Source organism: Armigeres subalbatus, chromosome 3, assembly GCF_024139115.2.
Source record: "Armigeres subalbatus isolate Guangzhou_Male chromosome 3, GZ_Asu_2, whole genome shotgun sequence".
In the NCBI taxonomy this organism is placed as follows: Eukaryota; Metazoa; Arthropoda; class Insecta; order Diptera; family Culicidae; genus Armigeres; species Armigeres subalbatus.
This window is the reverse complement of record NC_085141.1, coordinates 242,320,560-242,339,738: the sequence shown is the minus strand read 5'-3', so window position 1 is coordinate 242,339,738 and position 19,179 is coordinate 242,320,560. Positions and strand designations below refer to the sequence as shown.

The 19,179-nt window shown below is 38.8% G+C and overlaps 1 protein-coding gene across 1 annotated transcript in view; it reads right to left on the bottom strand.

Annotated features, from left to right (window-relative positions):
- LOC134227381 (uncharacterized) overlaps positions 1-19,179 on the bottom strand; it is an 831,489-nt gene that overhangs the window by 39,134 nt on the left and 773,176 nt on the right. The gene's annotated exons all lie outside the window — the stretch shown is intronic.

Below are 19,179 nucleotides of genomic sequence, written 5' to 3'. Positions count from 1 at the left end.
TACCTTTTGCCATCAGGAGGAGTGTCGCACTCTTAGGTGGACTGTCAAACCACTTACCTTTTGATATCGGCGAACAATGGTAGAGGAACAAAATCACTTGTGGTTCAGTTCAACTATTAACCGACTACTTTAGCTTGACTTGTAGAGCTAATGCATTATGAACATTTATTATATTTAAATCATTAACCGAGTAAATTGGATATTCTAGTTTACACTTCTTGCGCAGTTCGTTTATACAGCACTAGACACTTGTTGCGGCCGATGCACGTTGATTGACATTGAAGCGATGCACTGGGACGGAATTCGATGACGGGAACGAATGGCACCGGCATGGGTATCCATGGCACCGGCAACTCGGCTCATATATCGGGGAGCCTCGTTTCACTTTCTTGTGGCCCAGGGAACGGTACTTTAGGCACTTGATATTCGCAAGTGTCTTTAAAAGATCGGATGGGAACACATTGAATTGGTAGGAACCGAACGGTTTTTGAGGCGGTCGATCACTTCGCTGGTGTCTATAACTTTTCGACTTGTCGGAACCTCGATCGACACTTGTCCACCTCGACCTCAAATGCTCTCACGTCATACGACGCACGATTTTGATTGCGTACGCCAGAAATATATTTTTTACTGAGGCTTCACTGAGTTCCCGCCGGATCGACCGATTAAGAAAATTGACGAATCTTTCGATCTAACACTTGATCCTTAGGATCATCACTTCACTTTCTAGCTGCTGAAACGCGTGTTCGCAAAACTTCGGGCCGGTTCCAAAGATACAAGAGAGCCACATGTGGGCTTCCAACCCTTTTATATCATCCCGATTCCTCCTTCTATCCTATTTCATAGGTGTTCTTCATTCACCGTCCCAGTATGACGAAACCGCTGCGACGATGCTTGCATTTCGGATCATCACAAGGGGGTACAAATTTTATTTTGTGTAGGTATGAATTTGAATTTCTTACATGCAAGTCGTTTTATTTTGGCTTAATATTTAATTTAGATTATTTATTGATTTTAATCGATTTTATTTCTGTAGACTTAAGCTTTAAATCAGCGGTTCTCAACCTGGGGTACACGTACCCCTGGGGGTACCCTCACCAGGCCCAGGGGGTACCTCGGACTAAAATGTATAATGGCGGATTTGAATCAAAACTTATTAATAAAGTTTTTATATACACAGATAAAAATATGTTGTGATTTTAAATGTATTTTCATGCACATATTTGGAGCATGCAAATAAATGTAGCATTCAATCGATCTCACTATTCTTCTAAATCGAAAATAATTTAAACTGGACTTGCTTGTAAAATCCAGTCAAATTTAATTGAATATCGAATGTTAATTCGTTTGATGGGATTAGCTGCAATTTTACACGTCGTTGAATTTTCAACATTGTTTGCTGTGTAGGTATACATGTTTTTTTTTTTAATTTCAAGATTTTGTCTTGTACATAATATGCATGGCGATCAGTAACTCAAAGACTATTGAATCCTTCCCTACACAACCAACCTCTTTTTAAGTGGTTCGGAAGCCTCCTTTCAATAGGCCCGGAAGCTTCCTTTCAATAGGCCCGGGAGCTGACTTTCAAGAAGTCCGGAAGCCTCCTTTCAAGAGGCCCAGAAGCTTCCATGCAAGAGGCCCGAAGCCTCAATTCAAGAGGTTCAGAAGCCTCCTTTTAAGAGGCCCGGAAGCCTTCTTTCAAGTGGCTCGGAAGCCTCCTCTCAAGCGGTTCGGAAGCCTCCTTTCAAGAGACCCGCAAGCTTCCTTTCAAGAGGCCCGGAAGCCTCCTTTCAAGATCAACAGAAGCCTCCTTTCAAGAGTCCCGGAATCCATCTTTCAAGTGGTACGGAAGCCTCCTTTCAAGTGGCCCGGAAGCCTCCTTGAAAGAGGCTCGGAAGCCTCCTTTCAAGAGGCTCGGAAGCCTCCTTACAAGCGGCCCGGAAGCCTCTATTCAAGAAGCCCGCAAGCTTCCTTTCAAGAGGCCCGGAGGCCTCCATTCAAAAGACCCAGAAGCTTCTCTTCAAGTGGCTCGGAATTCATCTTTCTAGAGGCTTGGAAACCAACGTTCAAGAGGCTCAAAGGCATCCTTCCAAGATGCTTAGAAGCCTTGTTTTAGGTGGCTCGAAAGTCGCCTTCCAAGAGGCTCGGAAGCTTCTCTCCAAGAGTTCGATATAATGAAAATTTCAGCCAACTTTACAAAGCAATGGAAAACAATTTGATTTATTTCTTATTTTAGTATTTTTTTTCCAGCAGTGAGCACGCATGTTGACAAAAATTGCTCCTGTATTTCTTTGTTTAGCGATGAGATGAATATATGATCAGTGAGATGGAGATCGGGACAGTTCCCATATATCCTGTTAATTTTAGGTTCCATTTTCATATATCTTTTGAGTTACACTAATTTTCATTTAAAGCAAAAAATAGGGATACCCCAATTGATGCAAAAGTGCGAAGGGGTACCTCTCAAGAAAAAGGTTGAGAGCCACTGCTTTAGATGAATAAATTTTAACAAAATAACTTTTTTCAACAGAACAACCAATAACATTTTAAATAGTAGTACATTCAATTTTTAACAAAACTAACATAACAAAATATTGAGAAGATCTTCGCCGACAAAGGTTTTATTGTAACCTACAAACGGATGGTTACAACATTAATCATCTTAGCTAAGTCACTCTCAACGATTCAATAACCATCACTCAATAATCTACACCGTTCTATGGCTTAATTGTGAAATCAAGTTAGAATTGATTTTCACAGATTTTTTCCAACAACGCTGCACAGTAAGCCTGGCCGATTTTATGTTTGAACTACATTTATAATGTGCTTCAAACATAAATATTGACAAGAAAAGTGATAGATATAGTTGAATCCAACACTTTTCAGGATTCTTTCACGAACTGGCTGTGTATGTGTAGACTAGACTAGAATAGAGTATCCTGAAGGTGAGTGGAAGATGCTATTAAAGAAGAATCATGTGGATTCGAAAGAAATTCAGAGGAAATTTCTGGAGAGATCTGGAGTTAATTTGAATTGTTCACGCAGTAGTTTATGGAGAGTTTTGGGGACATATCATGAACTCCAAAAAGGACTTTAGAAGGAATCTTCATCCTCAGGGAAATTTTCTTAAGTATTTATGGGAGTGATTTCTTGGGGAGTATTCCAAAGCAATTCCCAGGTGAATCTCTGGAGGAATTCAGTTGATAGTTTCTGGAATCGTTCCCAGTGGAATTCTGCACCCCAGAGGATTTTTTAAAGAAATTCCAGATCAGAAAAATAAATAAAACATGTTTCGAACTTAAAAAAAAGTACCGAGTTGTTTTTCAGTCAATGAATTACCATAGAACTCGTAGATACCAATATGCAAGAACTTAGGGCAGTGCTTAACTAAACAACTCACTAACTTGAAACATTTGCAAGAAATGAGACATACATTTGAGTTTGTAACCACACTGAAAATAATTCACTACGGACTTTTGCCTTATAGGCAGGTATTTTCCAGTCGACTGACTTTCCACTGCTGTAGCTAAACAAATAGCACATAATGAAATACAGTTTTCTATAAAACGATAATTTGCATTTGTGCAGTGAAAATCTGTTAATTAATTAATACAATAATCTTATTGTAAGGATAGTTTGCCGAGCTGAAGCGATTTCTTCCAGAAATTTAATTCCAAGCTACTAATTATATTCAGCGAAGTTGCACAAAACATACAACTGAAACTCTACTGAATACATCAACAATCTAAGAAAAAGATGCTTGGGTATCCCTGTCAATTGAGCCTTAAGAGTTACATATTTACACAACGGTATAAATTTCTTTTGATCAAATTACTTATACAACTGCTCCAACAAATGTTAATCGTGTTTATAATCGAGCTTATGTATAATCTTATTTAGCTTCACTTTGACTTTCCATGGGCGCAAATTGTGTTATTTTTTTTTTGTTCTTGTTAGTCACATTCAATTACCAGAGTCAACATAGCAATTATGAAAAAAAATATATAATAAATCTCAGCTCCATTAAGCACAAAGAAAACCTCCTAAAAGCATCTTCCCGCCATCCCTTGAATGAATACGGAAACAGTAATTTGTTCTCATAGAAAAGGATCCACTCGCTCCAGTTGCAACGATTCTTCCATCGTAGCCCCCCGTCCATGTACATGTCGTCGCAGCACACTAATTGTCCTCTATTGAAACGGCACACTCCCGGCAAAACCGCAGACTGCAGCCACTATCACGATTCTGCTGTGCCTTCAAAGGCATGCATGCTAATGTTGTTTTTTTTTTCGCTGCTAGCACCGGCATGGGTCGAGATACCTAGCCTCTACCACGTGGGAAAGCTGTAGGGTTAAATGAGCCAAAGCATTTACACAAAACTGTATAAAACAATTATTTACTAAAATTATTTTACTAAAACTGGTAAAAAGTAATTTCTTGCACAGAAATTCAAATTTGTACTCGGCGATGTTGCTATTTTATTGAATATAGTTTGAATTAAGTTTGAATTCTACAAACTAAAGCATATTTCTAATTAATAACATGATGAATTTGTCAACGCATTGCCTAGTTGTGCAAAGGCATTCGTATCAGACCTTGTTCCCCTCATATCCTTACCGTATCCGGGATGCTTTTCAAGCTGTTGGAGTCACGTTCCTTTTTTTCACAACTGCTGCTGCACTCTCTTGTGTTCGCCTTCATAAATTTCAACACAAGCAATTTGCTCTTTGTTTATCTCATTTATGCTTTTTGTGTAGCCGTGTGTGTATTTTTTTCCGTTTTCCTCTGAGGGGAAATGCCGTTAAGCTCTGCATACAAACACTATTCATTCATACTGCGCAATCTTGCTTCTTGTTGGCGTGGTTTTCGCCATGTGATTCAACATAGCTCCACGTATGCGCCAGGAGTGTACCCAAAAATTAAACATGATTGTTCTCTAAACAGCATGAACGGGGGATAAAAGACAACAAGCAACACGCTTCTTCAAATATTTGCTGAAAAAGGCGACTTGTTCAACGCAAGCCGATAAGCTACATCGAAATTTGTTTTTATTTCCTCTCCAGCAGTCCAAGAAAATTGGTAAATGTACTGCGAAAAGATAATAACATATTTCTGTTTTAAAACCTCTTTGGAAAGAATCCATTGTTCAGGGTTGACATTGCTTTACCTTGAAAAAGTGATGCATGTTTATATTTCGGTGAAAATTGTATTTACCAAGAGAATGATTGCATTGTCTTTTGAAACTCTTGATAATGTTGCAAACCATGTTTCCAATCTCTGCTAACACCATTAAAGCAATCAAGCCACAATTTTCCACTTCACCCGAGATGGCTTCTAAATCCTATAGGTCGACCGCTTTCGGAAGCACCTCATCTAAAAAGCTCTTCCCAGAAGCAGTTCCTCGAAGATGTGCTTCAACACTTCGTTCAATTCCACTTCGAGCTAAGTCGTTCGGCGAATTCTCAACTTTCTCTCTTGAAATAACCAAATAACTGACAACGGTATGAGATAATTCGCGCTACATAAATTCCCGAAACAATTTGCTTTACCCTTCCCATTTGCTAAGACACGACCACTCGACTTTAGAGCCGTGTACCTCCTCCAGTAGCAGGAATTTTTAACGAGATGAACTTTACAGACTCAAAATTTCAACACCAACTGTGATTATCATGGCTTCGTAGGACTTCCGAGTGCGAATGTTAGTAAGAATCAGAGATCGTTCGGCCAAGTGGCAAGTCAAAGAATTGCGGAAGTGGGGTAACTTTTCGAAATTTTCCATTTCCTCCCAAAATGGCAACGGGCAAATACAAGCATTGAGAAATGAGGAAGAGTGGCAGACGATTATGTCGGGCGAAAGACGTCGTCTACACATGAAAAGGATTTTACGGGGCTGAAGCGCGAGGGAGATCAAAAGCAAAATTCAAAGTTCTATTGAAATTTGATTACAATATTAAAATATTTAATTTTGGATCACCTGACAACACAGGATTTTGTTCAGAAAACTTGCCAATAAAATAAACTTTTGATTGATAAATATTACTCAGAATTACTATTTGGATTATTAAATCCGTAAATCCCAAAAGCATAAAATCTTGAAAGTTTTTTTAGACCTGTGCGCCATTACGCCATGCCGCTGCCGACAAAAATGAACCGGCCGAATGAAAATTATCCACGCCGCTGAATATATTTTATCAAGCCGATGGCTATGAACAGATTATAGCGGCAGTATATGTTAAAGGGTTTCATCCACTTCTCAACAAGAGAATTCTGACAGTTAAGCTTTTTGTATCTAAATTTCAAACTTGTATGACAATTACTTACAATTAAACTGGGGTCACTTTTTACGCGGTTTTTTTCTGGTTATTTCCGCCATTGGATTTATTAAAACATTAAGACAATCCTCACGAAATCCTAATTTAAAAGTTCTCGCGTTTTCAACAGCACACAATTCGATACGGAAACGCGCAACTGTCCTTTTCATTATTTCAGCTTTGCTGCGTCGAAGCATGCGTGAAATAATAAAAATGACAGTTGTGCGTTGCTTCCGTATCGAGTGGTGTGCCCTTGAAAACGTGAATACTTTTAATTTGGATTTCGTGAGGATTGTCCTTCAGTTGACTTAACAAAAAAATCCACAAAAATCAAAGAAAAGATAGGTGATATTCAAAAAGCTGTGAAAATGGAGACAGGCCGAGAAGATGATAAAATCTCAACGCATAAAAGGCGACCCCAGAATATGTGCGATCCATTAAATCTTCTTCTTCTTCATTGGCATTACATCCCCCACTGGGACATTTCCGCCTCGCAGCTTAGTGTTCATGAAGCACTTCCACAGTTATTAACTGCGAGGTTTCTAAGCTAAGTTACCATTTCTGCATTCGTATATCATTAGGCTAAATCGATGATACTTTTATGCCCAGGTAAGTGCCTAATCCAAAAATAGCCTAGATCGGCACCGGGAATCGAACCCAGCCACCCTCAGCATGGTCTTGCTTTGTAGCCGCGCACCTTATCACACGGCTAAAGAGGGCCTTAGATCCATTAATTACGCAACGCAAAAAAAAAACGCGAATTCCTGAAAGATTTTTAGGCTGAATATCTAGAGGAATTTCTGGGAGAATTCCTGAAGAAGTTAACATAGTAAATCTCGTGGAGGTTTTCGGAAGAATTCTTGGGGGAATTTCTGGAGGAGTGCTCAGGGGAATTTCTTGATAAATTTCTGGTGTGAATTCCGGAGAGAATCGTTGGGGATTCTTTGAGAAGCTTCTGGTAGAAACTCCTGGTGGTTTCCGGTGAAATTCATGGATGTGTTCCTTAGAAGTTTTGGGGAAGTATCCTTAGAGGTTTTTGCAAGGATTTCAGAAAAAAAAATCCTGGGAGAATTTGCAGAAAGATTTTTTGGAGTATCCGGGGGGAATTTTGGGGGAATCACTTGAGATAATTTCCGGAGGAATTTCTGAGAGAGATTCTTAAGTAGAGTCTTAAGGAATAGTTTATTGGAGTATTGGCGTAGAAATTCAAAGGAGAATTCCTGAAGGAATTCCCGGAAAAATGAGTTTGAGGAATTTATGAAAGAATTCCTTGAATAATTTCCGGGAGAGTTTCTTCGTGGAGTTTTCGGATGGATTTCAACACAGGGTTCCAGTAACGTTTCTACGTGAGCTTCCGTGGACTTCCGGGGAGAATTTCTACATGGATATTGGAGAATTGCCGGAGAAATTTAGGAGAGGTTCCGGATTGATAGTTTCCGGATAAATTCTTGAAGGAATTTCTGTAGAAATTCCTAAATGAATTTCCGCAGAAATCTCAGGAGGAATGTTCGTAGCCATCCTTAAAGGAGTTTGGATGAATTTCTATGAAATTCTGAAGGAATTGTTGGATGTGATTCTTGGAATCAGTGGCGTTGCATAAAAAAGGTCAGGAGGACGCGACATTTTTTTTTGCCCCGATGGCGAGGAATTGTAGAGTAATTCATTTTTTCCTCACTTACTCTGCAAAAATAAATTTAAAAATATCCATGTAAATAAGATTTTTGAAATTTATAAATATAACTGTTTTCAGACCATTTGGTCATACTTATTTATTGACAGGGTTTGCAGAAATCGCTCTCAATAGATAACGAACAACGATAAAAGAAAAGGCAAAAACCTTTTCGAATCTTAAAAAGCCATGCAAATAAGTTTATCAAACTTGTATACAAATGCGAAAAAAAAAACAAAATCGGATAAGCAGCCCTCACCGAGAAGCCATTATAAAACGCTTCGTTCAGACCGCATCGTGCTTTCGTGCTGTGCGGTTCTTTCTCTCTTTGCGGAAGGAAGTTTTTAATACTACCCGAAGCTATTTTAATTTCAACGGTGCTTCTTAGCGCTATTTCTACCCACTGATCCCGTTACGATCTTTGCAAGGACCCGCGCCTTCGTTTTACGTTGGACCCGTTTGCGGAAGTAAAATTCCGACAAGCGGTGGTAATCCTGCAGGGACACCGTTCTGGGAAAAAACCTCTTAGAAGGTCACGTCTCCACGCTCAGCAATGAGCATTAATAAAAACAAAAGGAAGGGGGAGTCTCTGAATTCTCCACTTCCTTCAAAGAAACAAGGTTTCAAGACCGTCCTGCCCAAGCGCGGAAAAAATATAAGGAAGCTGGAGACTTCAGATATTCCTTCTAAATCTAACGTTGACATTATTTCTTCTCCCATCGAACTGAGCAATCAGTTCGATTTGATTAATAACGAATTTGAGGAAATCGAATCTACCTCTAGCCCAGGTGATTCGATTCATGCGAAGAAACAACGGATTCCGCCAATTGTGGTATCTGTTGCCGAGTTTTCTGGCTTTCGGAATGAAATCTTGAGTAACCTTCGGGGGATCAAGGTTTCATTTCAGATTGCTAGGAAGGGTGACTGCCGCGTTTTGCCGGGATCCTTTGACGATCGCAAACGTCTTCTCCAGTATTTAACTGAGAAGCGCCATAAATTCTTCACATACGACGACAAAACTGAGCGATTGTTCAAAGTCGTCTTGAAAGGTCTGCCCAGTGATGACAAATCACTGGATGAGATTAAAATTGAAATTTCTGAATTACTTGGATTTTCACCAGTCCAAGTAATTAAGATGAAAAAGAAATCCCACTCTGGTACTTCCCAAAGGGGCATTTCTCAAGAATTTTATTTAGTTCATTTTAACAAAAGTGAACTAAATAATATGAAAAGTTTGGAAAAGGCCTGTATTATGTCCCATGTCCGTGTTACATGGGAACATTTCCGCAGGCCTGGGGGAAATTTCCAAAATCCCACTCAGTGCCGTAAGTGCCAAAAGTGGGGTCACGGAACCAAACATTGCCACATGGATGCTAAATGCATGATTTGTGGTGGAACCTCTCACGCCAAGGACGCTTGTCCTGTGAGAGAAGATTCCAATAAATTCAAGTGTGCAAATTGTGGGGGTAATCATAAATCCAATTTCTGGGAATGCCCTTCGCGCAAAAAAGTTTTGAATTCCCGTGCAAAATTGATGACGGGAAATTCCAATCGGATCGCAGATTCGACGGGTAGAAATTTTTCAAACGCTCAAATTTCGAAACCAGTTACCGGTCGAGCAATTCATACCCACCACAATTCACAAACAAATTTTGCCGCTCGTCAACGGGTAGCAAGCACTTCAGTAAATTCCAATTTTTCCAATGTACCTACGTATGCAAACATCGCTGCTGGTAGACACAAATTTTCTTCTCAAAATGAGGTTTATACCCATGTCCCAACGGACATGCTTCCGACTTTGATTTTTTAACTGAACAATTGCATCACATGATTGATGCAATGTTCAAAGCAAATACCATTCCTGAAGCTGTTCAGTTGGTATAAAGTACACACAAAAAAATGTTATCGGACTCCGTTTCAATGGATCCAAATAATTGTGTGAAAGTTCTAAATTGGAATGCCCGCTCTCTAAAGGGTAAGGAAGATGAATTATTCAACTTCCTAACAGTTCATAATGTGCATATTGCCATTATAACAGAAACCTATTTAAAACCAGGACTCTCCATTAAAAGAGATCCAAATTATTTTATCTACAGAAATGATCGTCTTGACAGCGCCTGTGGTGGGGTCGCCATTGTCATCAATAGACGTATCAAACATAAATTATTTTCTTCATTCGAAACCAAAGTTTTGAAAACTTGGGAGTTTCTGTTGAAACAAATTTTGGAAAATTTTCCTTCATTGCAGCTTACTTGCCTTTTCAATGCAACGGGCAGCAAAAGAATTTGTTGAAAGCTGATCTTCAAATTCTGACTCGCAACAAATCTAAATTCTTCGTAATTGGTGACTTCAATGCCAAACACCGTTCATGGAATAATGCTCAAAGCAATTCCAATGGTAAAATTTTATTTGAAGATTGTTCTGCGGGATATTATACTAGGGTCAAAGACCCAATAGTGGAGGTAATAAGCACGCGCCATCACAAATTTCTCGCTTACACCTAATAGATAAAGTATTTCACTTACCTCGAGGGTGTATTCGAAAGCCCAGTAACACTATTTTATGAGAATTATGTTCCGATCGCAAGAAAATCCTTGATTGTAACCTAAAATCATTTCTCCAAGTATTGGTACAATGTTCCAATAGTTGCGGTATTTATTAATTTGTGTTCCTATAGTTGCGAATCTCACTGTTTTTGTATGGGACTCGCAACTATAGGAACACTACCGCAACTATTGGTGCAAAGTCCAGAAAAAAATAAATTATTTGAGTATTATTTACCGTTTTCGAGGATATTCCGAGGCTGTTTGTGCTTGTTTCGTCTAATGACAGTACACGTAATTGATCAACAATGTGGGTTGCTACGTTAAATCTGTAGTTTCTCTAAAAACTACACTACCGCAACTATAGGAGCAACCACGACTATCGGAACTTTTACCCTATTCAATATCCCAATGGCCCTACTTGTTTTTCTTCCAGTCGAAATCCTTCCACAATTGATTTAGTTTTAACGGATTCAAGTCAACTGTGTGGCCAATTGGTAACTCATGCTGACTTTGACTCTGATCACCTTCCTGTGACATTTGAAATCTCACAAGAAGCCATTCATAATCCAATCAGCTCTACTTTCAATTATCATAGGGCTGATTGGGATTTATATAAAACGTATATCGATAGGAATTTTGATGTTGATATTCCTATTGATACCAAAAGTGATATTGATAATGCTCTCGTATCTTGGACAAATTTAATTGTCGAAGCCAGAGGCATTGCAATTGCTAAATGTGAAATTAAATTCAACTCCATTCAGTTCAATCAAAGGTAATTGCCTATTTCCGGGGATTAAACCACCCGACTTGGACGTTAATTTACAATGTTATGAAAACTCATATGTGAATATGTACGTTATGTGGAAGCTATTGATTTGGAAAATGTATTGGAGGTAACCACTTTCCCTTCGATGGGACTCGAACCCATGACCCTACAGTACGCTAGACTGGTGCTTTAACCAACTAAGCTACGAAGGACCTCCGTCGGCCTTCGCAACCTAGCGGCTACTGAACGAGCTCGAGATTCCCAAATTGGACGCATAGTCAAATCACTCGCAATCCATTTATCAAGCCAATACTTCCACCGTTGCTGATGAAGAATGTGTATAGCCGCCAGACATTCTAAATACTCACGCTCCTCTAATGTGGACGTGTACAATACACATGTGGAAGTATTGGCTTGATAAATGGATTGCGAGTGATTTGACTATGCGTCCAATTTGGGAATCTCGAGCTCGTTCAGTAGCCGCTAGGTTGCGAAGGCCGACGGAGGTCCTTCGTAGCTTAGTTGGTTAAAGCACCAGTCTAGCGTACTGTAGGGTCATGGGTTCGAGTCCCATCGAAGGGAAAGTGGTTACCTCCAATACATTTTCCAAATCAATAGCTTCCACATAACGTACATATTCACATATGAGTTTTCATAACATTGTAAATTAACGTCCAAGTCGGGTGGTTTAATCCCCGGAAATAGGCAATTACCTTTGATTGAACTGAACTTGAGTTGCGTGCTCTTGCCTACGCAATGCGGTCGGGTCTGAGCTTGACGACCGACTGGCAAATAGCAACGATTAGCTCCTTGTACCCTTAGTATAAATTAGGTTAAGTTTAGTTTAAGTAGAAAACATTGTAATTCCTACATGGTTTAATTCAACCAGAGGAAATATCGTAACTGCCAGAGGCAATTGAAATGTATTAATAATATCTAAAAGCGTAACATAGCAAATAAGGATGATAGTGTTAAGATAACACGGAACACCTAGTCTAAGAGATAAATGCATGTATTAGATAATTAGCAAATAAAATTAGTTAAAAAAAAAAAAAAAAAAAACGCTTCGTTTTCGCCCATTTTGCCTTGGGGACCTTTTTTTCGAGCAGCTTTGTTAAACAAATTGAAATGCATCATCAGAATAGGTGCCCCCGCAATTAATGTTTTTCAATCCAATTTCACGACTCCGGCGTCTGAGTTGCTTGCTATAATGAAGAAATTATTTTCGCTTGTTTAGTTAATGTTGAGATGGAGCCAACAAGTGGTTTACATTGGTACTATTTTTTAAAAGGCGGTGCTTCTTCTTCAGCTGCCAACCAAATAGTAAACACATTTGCATCAGCAGGTCGGTTCGGTCACCAATGAGAGCTGAGCTGGCGTCCCAAACGGCTTTTCTGTATGAATTGTTATTAGGTACAGTCACTCTCAAAATTGAGCGTACACCATAGATTAGATGAATATATTCGAAAATTCCAAAGGAAATTTAATTGTTGGCTCGGTGGTTTTTAATGCATTTCAATATTCATCCCTTCCTTCAATGTATGCGTACATAAAATGGTTGAAATTTTTTTTTCTAAAGTTTATTTATTTGAAAATAATCTCAAAATACGCCTATTAGATGTGACAAAATTGAGCGTACAGCTAATGTTTTCCTATAAAATTTCTTATTATAAACACGATTAATGTATTTTAAAATTGTTTTTTCATGATTATATTTATAATAATAAACATCCGTTACTTAAACATTCAATGTTTTGAAATTAAACCATGTTTTAATCAAAATGGCGAACAAGTAAGATGTATAAACAATGTTATTTAACAATTCAATGCTGCTGGGCAAAATAGATGCTTTAAGATATGGATGTCACCGGCATCGTGTCTTATATATGATAGACAATCGAGATCGAGCGAGACATACGATAAATTTGGGAAAATTCAGTCGGTAAATGATGAAAACAGATGTAAACAAACAAAGAAAACGACAAATGTTGGGAACGACATATTTCAAATTAAATATAACTTTGTTTAAAAGTCGATGTATAGGTAGTGTATAAGCTCAGGACACTCATTAATAATAATATTACTAAAAGAGCAGCACACGGATACATTATAAGATGTCATATCATATTTGAAGACTCAGTCACCGTAGGAACAAATTTAGTTGAATCATTTAAATTCACCAAGATATCATTAAATAAGCTGCCAAACTCTTAAAAAAGTTTATTTTTACTCGCCACATGGAAATCATCCAATTGCATCCCTTATGGTAACAGATCGTGGAGTTTAATCCAAATTTAATTATGAAATTACGATTTGAGGCTATATTTACAATATTTAATCAGAAGTGCTCTACGTACTTTTAGAATTTGACTGTGAATGATTGGATTCAATAATATTACTCTTAATGAAATACCTGAGACAATAATCGAGCTTTAAAACAAATTTAAGTTAAAGAAATTCTAAATTTGAATTATGTCATTCCTAACATTTGGCGTTTTCTCTGTATGTTTACATCTGTTTTCATCATTTATCGACTGAATTTTGACAAATTTATCGTATGTCTCACTCGATTTCGATTATCAATCATATATAGGATACTATGCCGGTGAAACATACAAATTAATGCATTTATTTTGCCCACAGGCATTGAATTGTTAAAAAGCAATGTTCTTACTTCTCACTTGTTCGCCATTTTGACCAAAACATGGTTTAATTTCAAAACATTGAATGTTTAAGTAGCGGATGTTTATTATTATAAATATAATCATGAAAATCAGTATTGAAATACATGATTCGTGTTTATAATAAGAAATTTCATAGAAAAACATTAGCTGTACGCTCAATTTTGTCACATCTAATAGGCGTATTTTGAGATTATTTTCAAATAAATGAACTTTAGAGAAACAATTTCAACAATTTTATGTACGCATACATTGAAGGAAGGGATGAATATTGAAATGCATTAAAAACAACCGAGCTAACTATTGAATTTCCTTTGAAATTTTCGAATGTAGTCAACTAATCCATACTGTACGCTCAATTTTGAGAGTGACTGTAAGTAAAATACACACACTTCGTTAAGAAAATAATTTTGAGCTTTTTAGTGGAATGTCTTCACTTGTCATAAGACGAGTTTGTACAATCCCATTGAATTCCACCACTTAATTGTACCTTGACAGATAGGTATTTCAACCTCAACAGTAAGGTCGTCTTTAGTGTCTCGTACGTAGTCAAGTACGAGACACTGAAGACGACCTTACTGTTGAGGTCGATATACGTATCTATTGAGGTACAATTAAGTGGTGGAATTAAATGGGATTGTACAAACTCGTCTTATGACAAGTGAAGTAAAATATGTAAGAAACATTGTTTCGGATTAACCTTCTTTTGTATAAAATGGTGATCTTGAAAAGGATCGATTTCTTTACGCAATGTCGCAATGTCAATCACTAACAAAATCAAATTCAGAAATTATCGCTTCGCTGTCAACAACCATCGTCAGTCGATGAAACGCTGTCGATTGTCTTTAGGAAAAAATCCACTCAACTTTCTTCAGAACGTATTGGTGGTCCTGACAAGAACCGATTTATTTTCAATAAGCAACCACTCAATTGTTTGAATCATGTGAGACAAATCTAACTTGAGATCTGTTTTCCGACCACTCAGTTTAGCAGACACCACTGATGCGAAGAATACCCCGAATGCTGCTACCGGCCCGACCACTACCGATGACTGCCACTGATGGCGCTACCTACGCCATTGCCACGCCGAAATTTAGCAAGAGGATTACCAAAATTTCACAACTCATGCCATCGTCACACCGATGGAACCGCTCTTCACAAAATGACAAGCGTGCGAGATAGCAGCTTTCTTGTATCTAAAGAAATACCATCATTAGCCACGCCCCTATGGGGGCACATTTTGTCTAGGCATTTCACATTCATTATTGGGGCGGCGCTAATGGCCTACCGCTTCATTTTCTTTGTGCATAAAAAGAGCCGTGATCCATTGTTGTCATTTTGTTCGAGATTTCATGGAGGTCGGTCAACGTCGTCCAGTAGCGATTCCGTCCGCAGGAGGACATCAGTGGCGTCAGTCAGTAGCGGTCATTGACGATGGAGTGGCGTGTCATCAGATTGCGATAGCGTCGGCAACAGCATTCAAGAGAAATTTTTCGCAACGATGTCATCGGCAGAACTGAATAGTCATCTTCAATGGAAGCAGCTCCTAAACCAGAATTGTCTCGTAGCATAGTCACATTACTTACAATAAATCGGTTCTTGTCAGAACCATCATTATATTTGGTAGAAATTAAGTGTTTGTCCTGTGACTGGCAAATTCATCCAGTGAAATTGGCTCACAAGATTCTGAGTTTTGTTGGTGTTGTTAGTGATTTAAATTGTATTTTGGGAATAAATCCGAAACGAACTTTTTCAAAGTACAAATCATTTGCACGGTGACGGCACAACGTTGTTGTCCGTAGCTGAATTACAAATGCGCGGCGGAGAGAAAAGCTGCAATAAATTTATTCGCATGATGACTGAAGAAAATTTTGATGGTGTCGGAATAGGTCCGAGTGGTGACCGTCAACTGGTGGTTGACAGGAACATTTATACAACATGATAACATCTTCATCGATTTGTGAAATTTGCTCGGAAGATTCTGACATCGGTTTCATTGTTATTTGAGATTGAAAAAACGCATTATTGAAAATAAATTGGTTCTTTTTCAGAACCACAATTGTATACAGGTGAAAGTTGATCCAAGACGAATTTTATTCTAAGTACAACTGGTCATTTTGTCGAAAAAGTCATTTGGCTGAAAATGCCGTTTGACCGAATTGGTTGTGATACAGCAAGGGCTATTTGGGCGAAAATGTGAATTGGTTTAATTGAATAAATTGGCTTAGCTTAGACTGACAGTACATATCAATGGTTGCTACTTCGTGATTGATCAGAACTGGTGCAAAGTGCACTTCAATGCAAGTGAACAGAGGTTGGGATTTACCAAATGTCGATCAATAATGGCGCCGTCCAAGTCGTAACAGTTAGTTGGGAAAGGGATTAAATGTTAATGTGTGGTTATTGTTGCCACTAGAGACCGAGCATACCTCTGCACCTCCACAAATACCACGGGAAGGAAGTTGTGCTAGTTGGGAGGGGTTAACAGTAACATAGATCGGGATTCACCATGGAAAGCGATGTAACCTATGCAACTACCATATACGCAATGATAGATAAACAATTAAAAGCTCAAAGTGAGCGATTGTTCATTTGAATTTTGGATTAAGCACACGCGTCATCATTTCTTTAACGTAAGGTAGAGAAAACGGGATTGACATTGAAAATAAGGAGAAATTTAGGTAGAGTTTCCATTTTCATTTTCGCTGTTCCAGGATTCGGGATGAAATTTTTCGTATATCCTGAGAAATTCCGGGATCCCGGGATGTTTGAATATGTTTTAATATCACTAATTTTGTTTTGAGAATTATTTAATTTAGTGTTCAGGGGTGAAGTTCATATTTTATAAGGAGCAGCTAATACAGAATTTAAATTGAAACTCAATTCAAAATTTAATTTAAATGGATTCATGCGAAATACGACTTCAGGAAGCAAAATAATATTAGCGCTTCTATCGAAAAGTAGGGTGCGATTTTAGGAACGATGTTCGACGAGTCCAAAAAGACGCATTTGCTGTCGGTCAAAGTTATCCTGATTGTTTGCATTGTTTCGAATATGTACGGGATTTAGACATCTGATGGGTTTGCATTTTATGCCCTGTTAGAGAAATGTACTGATTGATACTTTTGCTGGCAGTTGAAGCTCTCTCTTATCTTCAGCACGCTATTGGCTCAGGAACGTTTCTGGATCTTAGTGTCGATGAAATGGCCACAAAGACGTAATACCAGTACGGGATCCGTGGATCGACCACATAAGTCACGTGGCGCCGTGGGATCATGGATTGGCTGCGTAACTCGTGGGTTCCGTTGTACAGATTTTCCTGGGAGATAGAAAGTTTGGTAGGATCCTGTTTGGTCAGCAGAAGTCCAGGAGGAACTTCGGAACATTCAGGTGCTGTGCAAGTAACGGAGTCGAGCAACTTGTACCGGCACATATGCTAGAGAGGCTGTTGTTCAAATTTTGAATGGAATCACATGGAATGTCATTTGTGCGGGCAACAGATTGAGCCTGGAATTGTTTGTAAGACAAGGAACTCTGGACCACTGGCTCAGTTTAAGGAGCAGCGAGGCGTGCACACTATGTAGGAGTGTTAGAAAAGAGAGCTGGAGTTGCTGGCAGAAGTATCATTTTTTGTCTTTATTATTGTGATTTGATAAATCCATCTCAAGCTTCCAGAAGTATCAGTCAGTAGTCCGACATGAAGCAAAGGTAGGTAACTCTATTATTGCGTTTGCTTTGTGAGAGGGTTTCCATATCTTTAATATTTTCATGACTGGCGATTCCGTTTGGGCGAATTCAAATCTGGATCGCAATAGGCGTTTGGTTGAAAGAGAATTCAAATCTGGATCGCGGTAGACGTTTGTTAGAAGAAGAAAAAATAGAAATCGTAGTAGGTTGGATAGAAAGAAAACTTAGAAGTCAGTTTGTTGGTTTTACTTGGCTAATTAAAAGCGTTTCTTAAGTTACGATGTTGGTGATTTTTAGTGAAAAGAAATTTCGGTCATTACTTAGTTGGTCTAAGGATTTTTTGTCAAATTTCAAATATATTATCCCGGGATGAAAACTCTAGTTAGAAGGCATTTTATGAGGGTTTCGGTGTCAAACCCTAGATTCAATATTTGGAGCAATGAACCTCCACGTTCCACGTAATAACAATCAAATTGTCCGGATGGGTATTGATTATGAAACTTTTAACCTTCAAAGTATTGATTAATCTTTTATATGTGAAATGAAAACAAAAATCTAGCGATAGTTGGTGTAGGATTGTTGTGATAACGGTCATCAAGTAACTAGTCAAAGATTTCAAAAGTATAGCTCCTCAACAATCGCCAAGTAAATTTTTGTCCACGCTGTCCCTGCAAAGTCATTTTCTCAACACAGTTTCATGCTATTAAAAGTTCTATCCAGCATTTCGCGCACGGTAATGGCTGTCGTTTTTTGACACTTGGTTGCCTGGAAAAGTGTCAAAAAACGGCAGCCATTACCGCACGCGAAATGCTGCATATGATCCACCGAGCACTACAAATTTGAATTCTTCTTCTTCTTATTGGCATTAGATCCCCCACACTGAGACAGAGTCGCCTCGCAACTTAGTGTTCATTAGGCACTTCCACAGTTATTAACTGTGAGGTTTCTAAGCCAAGTTACCATTTTTGCATTCGTATATCATGAGTCTAACATGATGATACTTTTATGCCCAGGGAAGTCGAGACAACCATTCTCGATCAAACGGCCCATTCTGCCAAACGACTAGTTTTTTTATTCCTTTATTTATTTGGTAGGCACTCTGTGTTATTTAACCGCTACTGTGCCGAGATCTACTGTGGTATTCTGCAGCCAGAATCCACACAGAATCTATTTTTAGATTTTTTCATTATTCATTGTTGTTGTCGTTGCTGGTCCATCTCGTCGTGAGTCCATTGTGTTCGTTTTGTCCATGTCGTGTATCCAATGATCGTTGCATTGTCCGGTTGCCATTTAATCCGGGTAACGTTGGAGGAATGCCTCCGAGAAGAACAAGTTGTCAGTCGTCATCAGGCAGCCGTGACGGTGAGGCGTGCACCCCAATACGCCACCGCATAGGCTGCGCATCCGGCGACTGACGAGGGTTTTGGTGGAGGGGCTGGGAATCGAACCCATGACCATTCGCTTATAAGGCGAACGTGTAGCCAACTACGCTACGGGACCCCCCCAAACGACTAGT